The sequence below is a fragment of the Stegostoma tigrinum genome, chromosome 1, assembly GCF_030684315.1.
Source record: "Stegostoma tigrinum isolate sSteTig4 chromosome 1, sSteTig4.hap1, whole genome shotgun sequence".
In the NCBI taxonomy this organism is placed as follows: domain Eukaryota; kingdom Metazoa; phylum Chordata; class Chondrichthyes; order Orectolobiformes; family Stegostomatidae; genus Stegostoma; species Stegostoma tigrinum.
In genome coordinates, this window is record NC_081354.1 from 132,666,072 (window position 1) to 132,683,890 (window position 17,819).

A 17,819-nucleotide genomic window follows, 5' to 3' on the forward strand; every position below is an offset into this window, starting at 1 on the left:
AGATTTCAAGGAAGAATTGAATGTAGCATTTTGGACTAATGAGATCAAAAGAAGTGGAGGAAAAGAGATCAGTCAGTTGTACGATCAACCATGAACATGATGAATGACAGAGTAGGTTTGAAGGACCAAATGGCTTACTCCTGGTATTATTTTCTATGTTCATCTGGATGCTGAAAAAAGTAGAATAGAAAAGAGAATCTTCTTCCCCTCTTGACCAAACTCCCTTAAATCACCAAATATAATCCAAAACTGCAGATGTTGGAAATCTCATGCCACTGTAACACACCACTCTGTTCTCTGGCCAACATCTGTCCCAGGCTTGCTGCAGTGTTCCAGGCAAGGCTCAGCACCAGCTGGAAGAACAACACTTTATATTCCACCTGGGGACCTTGCAGCCTTCCCGACTCAATACAGCACAATAACTTTAGGGCCTGAGCTCTCCCAAGTCATTACCTCAATCCCTACAATCTGTCCTTGGTATCATAAAAACCAAAAAACTGCAGATGCTAAAAACCAGGAACAAAAACAGAAGTTGCTCTAAAAGCTCAGCAGGTCTGACAGCATCTGTGAAGAAACAATCAGAATTGATGTTTCAGTTCCATTCTGAGGAAGGGTCACTGGACCTGAAAGGTTAACTGATGTCAGAAATGCTGCCAGACCTGCTGACCTTAGTATCACATCATCTTCTATTTAATACCACCCATTGTTAGCCACTAACAATCCCCATTAACGTTTATTTACCCTCCTGGCCACCATTCCCAAAACCAGTGTAATATACAAAATAATACGCAAGAACTGTGAGAAACACTACACAGGCCAAAGTGGAAGAAAACTGACAATACAGATACATGAACATCAACTAGCCACCAACAGAAACAGCCAATTCTCACTTTTCTCACTACACACTGAAAAAGAGGAGCACAAATTCAACTGGGACAAACATTCATAATCACACAAGCCAAACACAGACATGCCAGGGAATTCCTGGAGGCCTGGTATTCTAACCAGAACTCCATCAACAAACACATTGACTTAGACCCTGTGTACAAACCACTGAGAAATAGAATGATGAGTGGTACCAAACACCCCAACAAACTGAGGCATATAAATACAAGCAGGACAGAACACCAATATTTCATCAGAGGAGCAGCGACAATGTCACTTAGCAGGGCTAGAAAATGTTGGCTACCAAACCCACTGACTTGATGAGCATGTCTACAACTTCAACCACAACCCAAGCTAGAAATCTTCTCAAAAAACTTTAGCCAGATCATTATCCACTCCTTTGTCTGTCCAACTGCTCCGCTATCTCTTTGGGCTCTATCCCCACCTATCTCCTTACTGCTCACCCCACCCATATTTTATGTACAAACTGACATTTTCCTGACCATCATCAGATCTGAGAGAAGGGTCATCTCAACCTGAAACTTAACTCTGCTTCCTCCCCACAAATGCTGCCAGACATGCTGAGCTTTTCCAGCAATTTCCATTTTTGTCTCCGATCTACAGCATTTGCAGTTCTTTTAGTTTTTATTTAAAAGAAAAAATGGAATAACTGAATTTTATTAGAGAACTTAACAGAATAATAAATACTGTAATGACTACTAATTAACCTTTCTAATACGGTAACATCCCCGAAACACACCCTTGGCAAAAAGCAAATTCAGAAAGCAGATTGTCTCACTTACAGGAAGAGAACCCCTAACCAAGTCGGGAAGAGAAATAGCTTCTACTTCAAGATACCAACAGCAACTGCTGAAAGCGAAAATTAAAACTCCTGGTTCTGCGGGAGCTTGAACACACCCATTCAGACTGCTTCTATTGTTTCAAACTTTTTTAAAAATGCCCCAATACTTCAAAAACTGTTTACTCTTGTGGCCCTTGTAGACCGCTTTGTCTCTCTGCCTTAAAACCTCTCTTCCAAAACAAAACCAAAATACACCTCTTAAAGCCTCAGTATCGTCACATTCAGCATTTATCGCATTGCTATTTCGTACATTTCAATACTTCAGCTGTACTTCATTAGCTGTATTGCACTAGGAGATATCCTGAGATTGTGGGAGGCATATCTTCTCTTTGCAGCCAGATTACAATCTTTTCTACGTGAGGTACTTATTTTTAGACCAATTTCTATGCTTGGAGCCTCGAACAACTACACTGGAAAATGCATAAACTAATTGTATGTACAGTTAGTTGCCTGAGAGTTAGCAGTTAGCCAGCAATGCTATTTCATTAATTTGACTATCTTTGAATCCAGGCCTCAAAGGATTATCCACTGTGCACATCAACAAAACAGGATATGAAAGATACTTCACATCATGCACATCTCAATATATCCTATAAAGAATTTTTCTGTTAAAATTGGAACAGTTATATATTGCTGATTGCACTTGTACAATGTCCAGGAGCAGAGAGAGCTGCAGAGCACATGAAGGAGCAATGAGAATGAATAGAGAGCATTAAAGATATGCAATAGGCACAGACAGTGGTGATAGAGAAAATATAGCATCCATGCATTGCAACACTAGCAAAGATGATTATACAACTCATGTGGGTCTCCATTTTGAAGCAAAAACCCAAGTGTATTCACCAGTTCTTTTGCCCATCTTGCTGTTTCCCCATCTTCACAGCCTCGCTGCTCTTCAATTCTTACACCTTTCAGTGACTCATCATATTTCCTCAACACAGCTTTCTTTCTACCAATCTACGCATCTTTCATCAGCAGTATCCTAAATCTTCAACCATCAAGCTTGTCGAATTAGTCTCTATAAACTAAGTTTGGTTTCCTCCTAGATTCTCAACACAGATTCAAAGAAAAAGAAAGGCCCCATCCAGGACAACCCAATAACCACACCATTCCAACGCTTACAAAACACATCTCCACTCAAACAAGCAATTTTTCACTTCATGTATCACCTCTACCATCATTGGCAGATTGCTAGTTTTTTTTAAAATACAAGCAAATCATGGAAAAGCAAGCTGCTGTTAACAAAATGAAGCAATGACATTATCAGAACCATGATTGCTTTGGACTAGTTCTCCATTCATTTCTCTCTTGGAATGCCAAATTTATACCAATATCATTGCATTTAATGGACATAGTGGCTTTGAACTTGGGAAAGCATAAGAATAACTACTTCTTTTAAAAAAGTGGTGGTTTTACAACAGGAAATTAGTATCAAATCAAATACATAACTTGACTGAAAATTATAGTGCACTTCATCAAATTTGAGTTTGATCATCATCATGAGGTAAATTTATGTAGATCGTATAATATTGGTGTTTTGTTGCCCCGACTCATTTATTCTTTTAAAAAACCTCACATCAAATTGTTGTGATCCCAGGTAGTGTTATTGCCAGATGAGTAACATTCGACAGAAACCTAGCTTGATGCATTTTTTTTTCTTGGTTCTAATGTAGTGCTGCCTCACTGAAACATAAACATGCATTGCTGAAGATTTTGTTTAACAATCAAACAAGTCTATTAACAAAAGAAATGAAAATAATAGAATAAATCAAACAATTTACTTATAATACTAATTCAAAATATTTTTAAACACACGGTAACAGTATAATCCAATTAATCCAAAAACACTCCCTCATAAGTGGAAAACAAAACGAAACATCTTACACATAGTACCGCAAAATACATTCCTGATACAGTACCCAAAGCACCATTCTTAGAATACTCACAGCAGAGTCCCTGCACCTAACTCGTCAGGAGGTTCACGTCAGTTGCGTCTTTTGCTTTTAGATACAACTACAAATACCTAAGAACCCAAAGAACTGTGGATGCTGTAAATCAGGAACAAAAACAAAGTTGCTGGAAAAGCTCAGCAGGTCTGGTAGCATCTGTGAAGGAGAAAACAGAGTTAATGTTTTGGGTCTGGTGATCCTTCCTCAGATCTCAGGAAGGGTTCTGAGGAAGGGTCACCGCACCCGAAACATTAACTCTGTTTTCTCCTTCACAGATGCTGCCAGACCTGCTGAACATTCCCACCAACTTTGTTTTTGTACAAGTACCTTTTTCCTGGAAGTATTACGTACCTGTTTAAATGTACTCGGTTCTAAGTAGGGTTTATCTTCTGGGTTTTATCTTGCCTGGTATTAATAATAGCTCCCCACTCTCAGATAAACTAAGTCACTGTATAAAATTTTAGCTTCTTAGGAGCTATCCTATCTAAGGACTTCAGAAGACTGCCCAAAACTCAAAATGAAAAAGTTTCCCTCTCAAAGCCATATGTGCTTCTCTTAAAGAATTCCAGAAATCTCTAATAAACCTTGCAACTTTATATTATTTCCCTTGCTGGGTCAAGAAACAATCCAAGATAACTAGCAAATCCATTAGTGGTACACACATGAGAATACAGAAGGCTTGGTTAGTAAATTTACTGATGACACCAAAATTGACGGTATATTGGACTGTGATGGAAGTTATCTAAGATTATAAAGAGATCTTGGTCAATTGGATCAATAGGCTGAGGAATGGCAGATGGAGTTTAATTCAGATAGATGCGATGCATTGCATTTTGTTAAAACAAACAAGGGCAGAATTTATACAATTAATTTTAAGGCCCTGGGTAATGTTGTAGAACAAAGAGGCACAGGGGTTCTAGTGCATTGTTCTTCAAAGTTTGTGTCACATGTAGACAGGGTGGTTAAGACAGTATTTAGGAGGCTTGACTTCATTGCTCAGACCTTTGAAGTGGGAGGTCATATTGAAGTTGTACAGGACGTTGGCAAGGCCTCTTCTAGAATACTGTGTGCCTTTCTGGTTGCCCTGCTATAGGAAGGATATTATTAAGCTGGAGAGGGGTTCAGAAAAGTTTTACCAGGTTGCTGCCAGGAATGGAGGGCTAAATTACAAGTAGTGGCTAGACAGGCTGGGACATATTTCACTGGAGCAAAAGAGGTTGAGGGGTGACGTTACAGATGTTTATAAAATCACAAGGGGTACAGATAAGGTGAATGGCAGGTTTCTTTTCCCTAGGGTGGTGGATTTCAAGACTAGGGGCCATGTTTTTAAGGTGAGAGGAGAAAAATTTAAAAAAGACCTGAGGGGCAACATTTCTCACACGGAGAGTGGTTCGTGTGTGGAAAGAACTTCTGGACAAAGTGATGATTTGGGTACAGTTACAACATTTAGAGAAGTACAGGAATAAGGAATGTTTGGAGCCATATGGGGAAAAAGAGTAGGCAGCTGGGATTGTTGTAGTTTGGGATTATGGTCAGCACGGAACGGTCGGAACAAAGGATCTTTTTCCATGCTTTATGACTCAATGACAACCCATTCACTCTAAAATCAGGCTGCAAAAACTGCTTCCAAAATCACTATAGACACAGAAATACGCACAAGGTAATTATTGATTTCATACACATGGAAAACCCACATATTACTAAGTTAAAAACCAAAAATCCAAACTAACAATAAAATAATATTATTTACATATTATGTCAGTCTCACAGTTTACATGGCAAAATATTTACTTTTGTTAATTAGGCAGTGATGTTTAAGAACATGCTTATAGTTACCAGTTATCTTGGACTATTTTCAAGAGGTATGTTGTCTCATTAAACCACAGTAAAACATTCACCACACAGGAGACGGTCAGGCAACACATACTAGATTTCAACTGAAGTTATCTCCTCATATTCAATTTCCTGCTCACTGTCTTTACCTTCTTCCTTTTCAAATTCTGATTAAATATCAGCTTCTGAGTAAATTGGGCACTTACTCTGAGGAGTTGAAGAATGAGAAACTTGGAGCAGGAGGAGAGCAGTCCAATTTCTGTTGTCACTGTTTGTACTAATAACATTGATAGTACTGGAAAAAATGTCCTGCTGAAAGATTCTTAACATTCCAAAGCTAAACTAAAAAGCTAGAAATACCAAGGTAATAATTTCACGATTACTACCAGAACCACAGGCAAATTGGTGTAGGGTAAATAAAGAAATGGAGTTAAATGTGTGATTTAAAGATTCCTGTGGGAGGAACTGATTTCAGTGGGCACTGCCACCAGTACTGAAGTAGAAGGGACAGACTTCTGTTCTTATTCGACAGATTTCATTTGAACAATGTTGGGACCGGTGCGAGGTTAAGGTGGGGTGTGGGGTAGGAAAAACATTGGCATATCAAACAAAAGAAAATGGCAACATCCAGAACAAGTATTTTGTCAATGATACCAAGAGTAGGATAGGAAAGGGCAGAAATTACATTTAAAAAAAAGGCAAAGACACACAAAGACTATAAGACTGTAAGAAATAGGACAAGCATTAGGTCACGCAACCCATCAGGTCGGGTCTGCCATTTAATCACGGCTGATATGTTTCTCAACCCTCTTTTCCTGCCTTCTCTCCATTTCCTTTGATCCCTTTGCCAATTACTAAAAGGGGAACAAAAGCTAACAACAAAATTAAATAGTTTTCTACTTCAATGATTATAGTACTCAGAACAAAGTAAATGAATTAATCGTACAAATGGGGTTAGTGGATATGATCTGAAAGGCATTACTCAGACATAGTCACATAGAATCTAAAGCCAAGTATTAACAATTCTGAGGTATGTAACTTCTTAAAAGGATAGGAAGGAAAAGGGTGTCAGAGTGTACAAGATAGAATTAATAAATTAGTAAGAAATTTTTCCTGGATCAAATCATGTAGAATCTATATGGATAGAGATAAGACATTACAAGGCAAAGAATTGTTTATAGCACCCATCCACCCCCAACAGTTGCTGTTACATAGGATAGAGAATAAATCAGGTGATAATGAAGGCATGTAAAAAAATACAATATTAATCATTGACAATTTCAATCTTCATGAGGGCTGGTAAAATTGGTAGCCATGAGAAATAATTCGCAGAGTCTATTCAGGATGATTTCCTAGAGCAACATGTTGTGGATGTAGAGGGATAGTAGGAACTGCCGATATTGGAGAATTTGAGACAACACAGTGTGAAGCTGGACAAATACAGCAGGCCAAGGGGCATCAGAGGAGCAGAATGTTGTGGATGTAACAGGGACCAGACTAGTTTTGATCTGGCAATCTGTAATGAGGCAGGTTCAATAAATAGAATCACACAGTCATACAACACGCAAACAGACCCTTCAGTCCAACTTGTGCATGCCAACCAAGTTTCCCATCTAAACTAATTTCCCCAAGATAACAAGGTGTAGAACCAGATGAACACAGCAGGTCAAGAAGCATGAGAGGAGCAGGAAGGCTATGTTTCAGGCCTAGATCCCTCTTCATAAAGACAATTTTCTGAAGAAGGGTCTAGGCCCAAAACGTCAGCCTTCCTGCTCCTCTGATGCTGCTTGGCCTGCTGTGGTCATCCAGCTCTACACCCTGTTATCTCAGATTCTCCAGCATCAGCAGTTCCTACTATCTCCTAAACTAATTGCCCGTAGTGTTCAGGGATGTGTAGATTAGGCGGGTTATAGTGGGATGGGTCTGGGTGGGATGCTCTGAGAGTTGGTGTGGGCTTGTTGGGCCTTAGGGCCTGTTTCCACACTGTGGGGATTCTTTGATTCTATGATTCATTCCACACATGAACCATCCTCTGTATGAGAAGGTTGCTCCTCACGTTACTTTTAAACCTCTCTTCTCTCACCTTAAATAATATGCCCCCTGGATGTGAGTTTGCTCGCTGAGCTGGAAGGTTAGTTTTCAGATGTTTCGAAGCCATTCTAGGTAACATCAGTGAGCCTCCGACAAAGCCTCGGCTTCGGATGGTGAGGAAACGTCTGAAAACTAACCTTCCAGCTCAGCGAGCAAACTCACATCCAGAACCTCAACTTGAGCTACAAATCTTCTCAAAACTCGCTAATATGCCCCCTAGGTTTAAACTTCATTACCCTAGGGAAAAGACCCCTGTTACTCACCTTATCTATGCCCCTCATGATTGTATAAACCTCTAGAAGGTCACCATCTTCAGCTGCTTCATCAGTGGCCTCCCCTCCATCCTAAGATCAGAAGTGGGGATGTGCACCGATGACTTCACAATGTTCAGCACTATTTGTGACTCCTCAGATATTGAAGCTGTCCACATCCAAATGCAACAAGTCCTAGACAACATCCAGCTTGGGTTGATAAGTGACAAATAACATTGGTGCAACAGAAATTCCAGGCTGTGACTATCACCAATAAGAGATGATCTAACCACCACTCTTTCACTTTCAATGGTGTTACCATCACTGAATCCTCCACTGTCAACATCCTGGAGGTTATTGTTGACCAGAAACTCAAATGAACGCACTACTTAAAAGTTAGTGGCTACAAGAGCAGGTCAGAGGCTAGGAATACTGCAGCAAGTAATGCCTCCTGACCCCCCAGAGCCTGCCCATCATCTACAAGGCACAAGTCAGGAGCATGGTGGAAACACCAACACCTTCAAGTACCCTTCCTAGACACTCACCATCCTGACTTCGAAATATGACTGTTCCTTCACTGTCACTTGATTAAAAAACCTGACATTCCCTGCCGAATGGCATTGTGGGTCAACCCACAGCAGGTGGAGTGCAGTGATTTAAGAAGGCAGCTCACCACCACCTTCTCAAGGGCAACCAAGGACAGGCAACAAATGCCGGCCAGCCAGCGATGGCTACATCCCACAAATGAATTAAACAAAAATCCTCAACCTCTTACGCTTGATGACAAGGTCCCAACCTATCATGCCTCTCCTTATAACTCAAACCCTCCAGTCCTGGCAATATCCTGGTAAATGCTTTCTGAACCCTTTCCAATTTAATAATATCCTTCCTTTAACAGGGTGATGAGAACTGCCTTGTTTTGGTTTAACAGGTCCTCCCTAACTTTACACTCCTTTCCTTTTTAAATAATTCCACTTGCCATCTCTATAACCTATCAAATTTGTACAGTGGCTTATTGTATTTTATGCACAGGGATCCTGAAATCTCTCTATGCTGCAGCTTTCTATGGTATTTACAATTAAATAATATTTTCAATATCTCTATTCTACCTGTCTATGTGCATAACCTCACATTTTCCCATATTATGTATTATCTGACAAGTTTTTGGCTCTAACTTATCTATACCCTCTGAAGACTCTGTCATCCTCACCACTTGCTTTCCTACCTAATTCTGTGTCATCAAAAACTTGTTGATAGTATCTTCACATCCATCATCTAAGTCATTAATACATATTGTGTATAATTGCGACCTCAGCACTGACCCCCTTTGCACTCCACTCATTGGAGGTTGCCTTTCTGAAAACGTCCTCCTTACCTTGTGACAGGTATACAAAAACAGTTTATAGAGAAATACTGATGGATAAGTAAGTGGGAAAATGTTGGCAAATGCATGAAATGTGGGACATTAAGCTGTTCATTTTTGAAGGGAGGACTAAAGAACAGAATATTGAATGGAGAAAAAATTCAGAAAGCTACAACACAAAGGGACTTGTGGGCACTTATAAATGAAACACAAAGCTAGCACACAGGTGCAGCAGGTAATCAGGGAGGCTAATGGAATGTTAGCCCTTATTTCGACAGGGCTGACGTATAGTAGTAGTGAAGTCTTAATGCAACTGTACAAGGTGGTGTTCCAGACCACTTCAGGAGTACTGTGAGCAGTTTTAGTCCCCATATTTAAGGAAAGATAGCATCTCACTGGAGGCAGTTCAGAGAAGGTTCACTAGAATCATCCCAGTATAAAAGAATTGCCTTATGAGCAATTCCAATGGGTAGAGATCTCATTGAAACGTATCGGATTCTTACACGATTTGCCAGGGTAAATGCTGATATGGATGTTTTCCCCTCATGGGACAATCTCAGACCAGAGGGTGTAGTCTCCGAATTAAGGGGCACTAATTTATGACTGAGATCATGAGGAATTTCTTCTCAGAGAACTGAGAGCCTTTGGAACTCCCTGTCACAGACAGTGGCATGGGCAGAGTCCCCATGTATATTTAGGGATGAGATAGACAGATTTGCAATCAATGGGAGAATCAAGAGTTGTGGGGAAAGTCCAGAAAAATGGATGCAAGGAGCGATCCTATGCAATGATCCTACTGAATGGTAGTGCCATCTCAAGGGGTTGGATGGCGGACTTCTGCTCCCATTTCCTATGGTCTTAACCCAACTCTACCCTCTAAGATTAGTCAATCCTCTGTCCATGCTAATCTACTACCCAAAACATCACGGGGTCTCATTAAGTAGCCTTATGTGCACTGCCCTTTGAAAATCCTACAAACTTATGAACTGATCAAGATATCAAAGCTTGTTTTGATGTATGCCAGATTTAAAAAAAAAACTGCTCTAAATATTTTCAAAATGAAAATTAGTTTTAAACGAAACAGCAGCCCTCACTCAAATAATAACAAAAAAAATCAAAAAATATTAACTATTCAAAAGATGTGTGCACAATTTATAACCGATTCCATTGAGAGTCTTTATCCCCAAATATAAAAGATGGTTTTATATTAAAATTGAATAAAATAATTGTTTGAATCCAGTAGGTAAAAGGATTGGGTTTGTTCAGATAGTAATCTGAAGACCAGCAATATTACTGTAAAACCAAAAATAAGTTAAAACATGTGCTTGGCCCTTCATTCATAAAATGGCAGATTAAAGATATATTGAATGAAAGATAAAAATAAATACAAACGACATAGCAGCGTGGTGGTTACTAGATGAATAAATTATAGTCTGAACTAGTAACATGGAAAAAAAATGGGATTTCAAAAAGGGGGATCAAAGTTTGAATCCAGCTTTTGGGAAGTCTGGAAATACAATGCAGCAGCTAATTTATAACAATATTGCATGCAAACTTTTAAAGACGAGTTGAATTGTTTGTAGGCATATTGACCGGGCAACAAATATTAGCCAAGACTGACTCCTGTAAAATCTTAAAGAACAAAGAACAAAGAAAATTACAGCACAGGAACAGGCCCTTCGGCCCTCCAAGCCTGCACCAATCAAGATCCTCTGTCTAACCTGTCATCTATTTTCTAACGGTCTGTGTCCATTTGCTCCCTGCCCATCCATGTACCTGTCCAAATATATCTTAAAAGATGCTAACGTGTCTGTGTCTACCACCTCTGCTGGCAACGCGTTCCAGGCACCCACCACCCTCTGCGTAAAGAACTTTCCACGCATATCTCCCCTAAACTTTCCACCTCTCACTATCTCCCATGGTATTCTTGAAATAGTGCCACGTGATTCCATACCTTCATCTGAGTTGGTAGACAAGATCTTACTTCAGTGTTTGATTTAAAAGCTAGAACCTCAGTACTGCACAGGAGTACATCCTGTTCTTCCAAATCATGACAGTTCACTTTTCTCAATATCTTCTTAGAAGAATTGTATGATTATCAACTTTGACAGTAGTGCAATTCTGGTTGGTTTTCTCCAATACGACACATGACAATAATGAGTATTAAAATTCATTGACCTGTTACCTGCCACTGACCTGATATACAAACACATCTGCACACACAATTCTGACTTGACAGCTTTTTGTTAATTACCTTCCTCACATCTGTTGCTGCCCTTGGCAACTACAGAGTTCAACAAAGTTTGTGTTTTGATAAAGCAGTTGCATTGGAGGTCATTATGATGAGTATAATGGAAACTATTTTTATTAATAAACATTGAAAGGAACAGAGCCTAGCTTCCTGAGCAATGCACAAAGCTCAATGGCTCAAGCAGGTGCTGCACCACATGCATGTTATAGATTAACTGCAGACATTTGCTACCTTGGCAATTTGGATCAATATATCCAGGAAGCTAAATGTTACAAACACAGCAATTAGTGAGATTAATTCATAATATTGCACGACATGTCACGAGTCAAGGATTTGCTGTGCGCATAGCACATGAAATGTCTCAGGTTCACATAGAATGTACTGGTTGCAGGTGTTTCACACCTGTGCCACATAAACATCTGCGTAATGCTGTTGTCCTTTGAAGGGCTTCACATGGATCAAGATTGAAGGCTGTCCCGCACAGAAGCAAACAAACACTTAACCCGCCCACTCTGGGTATGGTCACAGCCATTTTCATCTTCATTGTGCGCACATAAATGACCATGGAAGGAAACAGCAGTCACTCCTCAAGTAGCAAATCTCAAATTCAGACTTATTATAGGTGAGACCCCAAGAGTGACCTTTCCCTTCTTGACAGGCCTTCCTGTCAACCAGCTGTCTAAAGCTTCCTCTGCCCACTTTATCCCCTTCCCCAGATGCATAGTTATAAATCTGGCATACTTAATTTATCAGTCCACTATCCCATTATGAAAGTCAATTTGGTGCTGATTGTTGATAAACCCCTGTCTTGCATTATCCTGTTCCTGTCCATGCTCTTTTTTCTCGCACCCAACATATATATTGATACCTATTCTCAATCTTCAGTGACTGGCCCCCCATAACTGACAACCGCCCAACCCCTTGAGCAACTTAACTGGACAGTTCTATACAGTGAGATATTAAACCCAAAGTCATAGTAATAACTGCCGATACTGGGGTCTGAGATAACACAGTGTGGAGCTGGAGGAACAGAGCAGGCCAGGCAGCATCAGAGGAGCATGAAAGCTGACATTTCAGGAAAAAGAAGGGTCCCAACCCGAAATGTCAGCTTTCCTGCTCCTCTAAAGCTGCCTGGCCTGCTGTGCTCCTAGACCCAAAGTGATATCTGTACAGCTCTCAGTCTGTGATCCTGCTTCTCCCTGGATTGGTTGTATTAGATCCACAGGGCTGACCGTGGCCATTGCAGGGACTATAGAGGTGCGGAGACCCTGATGTTGGTTACTGTGACCAGTGAACTGTCCATGCCCAAGCCCATACCCCTGGACTGATTTCAGAGTTGCACTTGATTTATTGTGGGCCTGAAGGAATCTCTCTGGATTTAACTGAAAATGACTCCCCTGAGACTTGGGAGACACGCTCATTTGCCTGAAGCAGTGTCTTTATCACATGTATATCACTACGCTATAAAACTCGTATAACACTGATATAGCACTGTGTCACACATGTCCAGCCACTTGACTAATCACTGCTGACAAGCTGCTGCTTTGTCTGCATTAAACAGCAAGGTCAAACGTCACACACCAGCAGGTTACAGTCCAACAGATTTATTTGAAAACAAAAGCTTTTGCAGCCTCACTCCTTCATCAGTGAACAGCAGGGCATGATGTAAGTACTGTCAGTCTTTAGGTCAGGTTAAGAGGCCAAAAAGTAAAATGGCAGGCAAGGCAAGGATAGGCATGGATGCAGTGTGCATTTAGTAGATGAACAAGCACCAAAAGATTAAGCTAGCAGCTTTGAAATGCTGTCTGACCCAACTGGTATACTGCATGCGAGACCAAACACATACAGTGTCCTTGAAGAAATCCATTGAAAGATGACAGAACATTCCAAAATTCAGCACTGAAATGCTAGTGGATCAGAGATGTGCCATGATGAAGCAATGAGGATGGCACATATTGGATGGTATATGGCTGATGTGCCCAAAGTATGCTTTCCTACCACCTTCTCACCCTGATTTCTAAGACCACAAAACATCATCTGTGGCTCATGATCACTCACAACAAAAGGAACATATGCACAACCCTGTGGGATAGAAAATTCCAAAGGTGTCTTGAGTGAAAGAAGTTCATTTCATTTCAATCCTAAAAAGACTGTTTCAGAACACAGGAGCAGGAGAAGGTCATTCTGATCCTCAAGCATTCTCCACCAACCTAAGTTAATAGCTAATAATTTACCTGAATGCCACATTTCACAACTACCTCGATATCTAGTTACGAGTGACATCAAGTGATATCAATCAATTACTAGCTTGACTTTAGTTCAAGTCAGAGCTACCAGATCCTTCTGGAGTAGGAAACTTCAGAGTCGCTTTCCTATTAGCGAAGAAGTTCCCCCTCCTCTCAGTCCTAATTGGCTCATCTTTTTTTCCCCTCAGACTTTGCCACTGGTTCTAGACACCATAGTCAAGGTAAACAGCCTTTCTGCATCTACATTGTCTTTGTTTTTATTCATTCACAAGACGAGGGCATCATTGGCTAGGTCAGCATCTATTGAAATTCCAGAGGACAGTTAAGAGTCAATCACATTGCTGTGGGCCAGGAGTTACCTGTAGGCCAGACTGGATGAGAATGACAGTTTCTTTCAGTAAAAGGACATTAGCGCACCAGATGTGTTTTTTCTGACAATCAACAATGGCTTCATGATCATCATTAGATTCTTATTTCCATTTGTTTTTACTGAATTCAAATTCCACCATTTGCTGTGGCAGATTCAAACCCAGATCTTCAGAACACTTCTTTGGTCTCTAGATTAACAGTCCAGTGATAATACCACAAGGTCATTGCCTCCCTCTACTTTATCATCGAAACATGTATGTTTTTATGAGATTGCTTCTCATTCTTCTCAACTCTAAAGAATAATGGTGCAGCCTCAGGAATCTGTCATATGGACCTCCATTTCTATATCTTTCCTTAACTGAGGGACCAGAATAGCCCATTATCCCAGCTGAGATTTCAACAGTGTTCTAAAGAAGTGAGGGAAAACTTTGTTTCCGTACTCAAATCTTCTTATGACAAAGGATAACACACAGCTTGCCTTACAAATTGCTTGCATTCGACTGCATGTCACCTTTCAGTGACTGATGAACAAGACATCTAGAGCTATTTAAACATCAAAACTTTCCAATCTCTCGTCATCTCATCACTTTGTACTTTGATTCCACCAACCAAACATAATATCACATTTATCCCCAATATATTCCATTTGCCATGCTTTTGCCCAACTCAGCCTTTCTGTATCCCCTTGAAGACTATGTCGATCATTCAAAACTCACAGTCCCATCAAGTTTGTATTACCTGAAAACCACAAAATATACACTTGACCCCAACATCCAAATCGTTGATGTGGATTATCAACAATTGGGACCCAAGCACTGATCTTCACGGTAGCCCACAAATCACAAGTTGCCAAGCTGACACTAACTCCTTTATTCAAACACTCAGTTTACACTCCCTCAATCCAAGGCTTATATTAGTCCCATGATAATATTATTACACCACTACCTCACCTTAACACCCAGTCAGCACATCCTTTTTTTAACACTTTGTAGTATTTTCTCCATTCCTGATATCAGGCTAACACATCTGTAGTTGCCCATTTTCTCTTTCCTTCCTTACTGAAATAATGAAAATTATATTTGCTGAATCCATTGAATTTTAAAAAGACAATTACCAACATTCCCAATATCTCTGTAGCCATCTCTTTTACCACTTTAGCGTAAACGTCATCAGAGTCCCAGACATTTGTTGACTTTCAGTCTCATTAAATTTGTCCAAGCCTGGTTGACATCTCCCAAGTCATTTGCGACTCCACATGGGATTCCTAAATCACATTCATCTATTCCTCAACTGGCTACAAAGGTTTACAAAAAGGAAATCCCTTCCCTCTTGAAAAGCCTTCTCAGGCCAAATGCAATTATGATTTGCAAGTTTCCAATTTACCTAGCTTGAGGTAACAGCAGAGAATAAGAAGTGAGCACAAAAAAATGTTTTCAAAGTTTAAGTTATATGGATCAGTCTTTGTTTTGATTGTGAACAGTGTTCAGACAAAGAATTTCTGGTCAAATGGTAACCCCTGGAATGTTGTTAGTGGGAGATTCAGTGATGGTAACACCAATGAAGGGGAGGTGGTTAGACTGTCTCTTATTAGTGATGGTCATAGCCTGGTATTTGTGTGGTGCAAATGTCACTTGCCACTTGTCAGCCCAAGCCTGGATATTGTCCAGATTTTGTTGCACTTGTACATGGAGCGCTTCAGCATGTGAGGAGTCACGAATGGTGCTGAGCACTGCACAATCATCAGTGAACATCCCCACTTCTGACCTTATGATGGAGGGAAGGTCATTGATAAAGCAGCTGAAGACAGTTAGGCCAAGGTCACTACCCTGAGGAATTCATGCAGACATGTCCTGGATTTGCAGTGACTGATCTCCAACAACCACAACAGTCTTGTGCGCCAGGTATGACTCAAACCAGCAGAGAGTTTACCCCTTAATTCTCATTGATTCCAGTTTTGTAAGGGCTCCTTGATGCCACATTTGGTCGAATGCAACTTTGATATCAAGGGTTGTCACTCATACCTCACCTCTGGAATTCAGCTTTTTTGACAATGGTTAGACCAAGGCTGGAATGAGATCAGGAGCTTAGTGGCCCTGACAGAACCCAAACTGTGCATCACCGAGTAGAGTATTGCTGAGTAGCTGCTGCTTCTTAGAACTATTGATGACAGTGTTGGTATGGATTGCTTAGCTCTATCACTTGCTGCTTATACTAATGATCAAGTATAGACTGATGCGGCGGTAAATGGCTGGGTTAGATTTATTCCAATTTTTATGTACAAGGCATACCTAGCTAACTTTCTGCATTGTCAGGTAGATGCCAGTGTTGTAACTGTACTGGAAGATTTTGGCTAGAGGAGTGTCAAGTTCTGGAGCACAGGTCTTCAGAACTATTGCCAGAATGTTGTCAGGGCCCAGAGCCTCTGCAGTATCCAGTGCGTCCAACCGTTTCTTGATGTCACATGAAGTGAACTGAATTGACTGCAGACTGGTATCTCTAATGCTGAGGATCACTGGAGGAGGCTGAAATCAATCATCCATCCAGCATTTCCGGCTAAAAATTGCTGCAAATGCTTCAGGCTTATTTTTTGCACTTACATACTGGACTCTTACATCATTGAGAATGTGCATATTTGAGGAACCTCCTCCAGTGAGTTGTTTAATTGTCCACCACCATTCATAACTGGATGTGGCAGGATTGCAGAGCTGATGATCTGATCCACTGGTTGTGGGATCACTTAGGTCTGTCTATCACTTGCTGCTTATAGTGTTGGCACATAACTAGTCCAGTTTAGTTGGTTCACCAGGACACCTCATTTTCAGGTACACCTGGAGCTGCTCCTGGATGTCCACCTGCATTTTCTACTTCACCAGGGTTGATCCCCTGATTTGATGGTAATGGTTGAGTGGGGGATATGCTGGGCCCTAAGTTGCAGACTGTGGAGTAGAGTTTTGCTGCTGTTGATGGCCCACAGTGCCCCACAGATGCCCAGTCTTGAGTTGCTAGATCTGTTCCAAGTCTGTTCTCGAAACTGTAATCTTCACAGCGTACCAACAAACACACTTGGATGTCAGGCCACAAGCTCATAGATCACAGCTGGTTTACTACTAAATCCCATAAGCACAAAGATGCCTTCAGGGGGTGATTTCCTACTAAATGAAAGCAAGCATGCAGGTACAGCAGGCAGTGAAGAAAACTAATGGCATGCTGGCCTTCATAACAAGAGGAATTGAGTATAGGAGCAGAGGTCCTTCTGCAGCTGTACAGGGCCCTGGGTGAGACCGCACCTGGAGTATTGCGTGCAGTTTTGGTCTCCAAATTTGAGGAAGGCCATTCTTGCTATTGAGGGAGTGCAGTTTGGGTTCACGAGGTCAGTTCCCAGAATGGCCGGACTATCATATGTTGAAAGATTGGAGCGACTGGGCTTGTATACACTTGAGTTTAGGAGGGTGAGAGGGGATCTGATTGGGACATAAGATTATTAGTCCAGAATCAGAGAACACAGATTTAAAATAAGGGGTAGGCCATTTAGAACAGAGTTGAGGAAAAACATCTTCACCCAGAAAGTGGTGGACATATGGAATGCTCTGCCCCAGAAGGCAGTGGAGGTCAACTCTCTGGATACTTTCAAAGGAAGAGACGGATAGAGCTCTTAAAGATAGTGGAATCAAGGGTTATGGGGATAAAGCAGGAACAGGATACTGATTGTGGATGATCAG

The 17,819-nt window shown here is 40.8% G+C and overlaps 1 protein-coding gene across 13 annotated transcripts in view; it reads right to left on the reverse strand.

The window, feature by feature from the left end:
• The window catches only part of LOC125453124 (protein unc-13 homolog B), a 495,854-nt gene that overhangs the window by 435,979 nt on the left and 42,056 nt on the right, over positions 1-17,819 (reverse strand). The gene's annotated exons all lie outside the window — the stretch shown is intronic.